Below are 1,298 nucleotides of genomic sequence, written 5' to 3' on the forward strand. Positions count from 1 at the left end.
AGGATACTCTCCGAAGCAGATACAAACGTCTCATCCGACAGATTTGGTCTTCCGAACTGTCGGCGAGAAACAAAGTATCTGCAACGAACATGCTTGCCGTCCTGGTACTACTCTATTCATTTGGAGTAGTTCAATGGACGAAGAACGAGCTCAGATCTCTTGATATCGGGACAAGAAAGGTTATGCACATGAACAAAAGCATGCTTCTTAAGTCTTCCGTTCCGCGACTGTACATCTCACGCCGTCAAGGGGGTCGTGGAATATTGAGTCTTGAATGTTTTCACAACAGGATTATTCTGGGTACAGCACATAGAGTTGCAAATGGAAGAGACCCTCTTCTTAAAATGGTCAGGAATCATGAAGAAGTGGGCAAAGGAGCATTTCTATACGAAGCAACGGAGGAGGTAGCAGAAACAGTCGGACTTGACTTCAGTATTAGGGGTGAGCAAAATGCATCAAATCTAATCTATCTCGAGTACTCACTCCTGAAAGCCCGGATTAAGAAAGCACAAGAAAAAAACTTTCGTGAACAGCTCCTCGATAAGTGGTTGCACGGTATCTTCCACAGAAATGTGAAGGATCAGTCAGTGTCTTGTGAGCTAACGTTTGCTTTCCTTAAATCGCCCGGATTGAAGTCTGGTACAGAGGAATTCATTTTTGCATGCCAAGACGGTGTCATTTCCACCTTAACATACCGTCGCCACATTTTGAGCCAAGACATTCCCGATGATAGCTGCAGGGCATGCCATGCACACCCCGAGCATTTAGCTCACATACTATCTAGTTGTCCAACACACGCGGGAACGACCTACATTCAAAGGCACAATGCTGCACTAAGAGTGCTTTATTACCATCTCTGTCACTCCTACGGCATTCATCTTAATATCGCACCCCTAAATGCTCCTAGGGAAATTGAGTCAATTGTCCAGAATGGAAAGTGCCGCATATACTGGAACTTTATATTCTCGACAATTGTTTCTGTTGCTCACTCGAGGCCTGACATGGTTCTTCTTGACTTCGAGAAGCGAACCATGTTCGTTATCGAATTTTCGTCACCAGCTGACAAAAACATCATAGCCAAGGAGATTGAAAAGAAAGAGAGGTATCGAGACCTTATAAGGGAGTTGCAACGACTGTACCCGGAATATTCTGTTAAACTGAGCGTCCTTATCATCGGCGCTCTTGGAGATGCCAACCTTTCACTTGCTAATAGCCTAAAAAGCATCCCTGCGTGTTAACAATATGCTAGAACACTTGCGGGAAAAATGCAGAAGGCGGTTGTCCTTGGGTCACTCCGT

At 44.9% G+C, this 1,298-nt stretch overlaps 1 protein-coding gene across 3 annotated transcripts in view; it reads left to right on the top strand.

Moving 5' to 3' along the window:
- LOC117179148 overlaps positions 1–1,298 on the top strand; it is a 321,121-nt gene that overhangs the window by 271,683 nt on the left and 48,140 nt on the right. The window lies entirely within an intron of this gene.

This window comes from Belonocnema kinseyi, chromosome 8, assembly GCF_010883055.1.
Source record: "Belonocnema kinseyi isolate 2016_QV_RU_SX_M_011 chromosome 8, B_treatae_v1, whole genome shotgun sequence".
NCBI lineage: Eukaryota > Metazoa > Arthropoda > Insecta > Hymenoptera > Cynipidae > Belonocnema > Belonocnema kinseyi.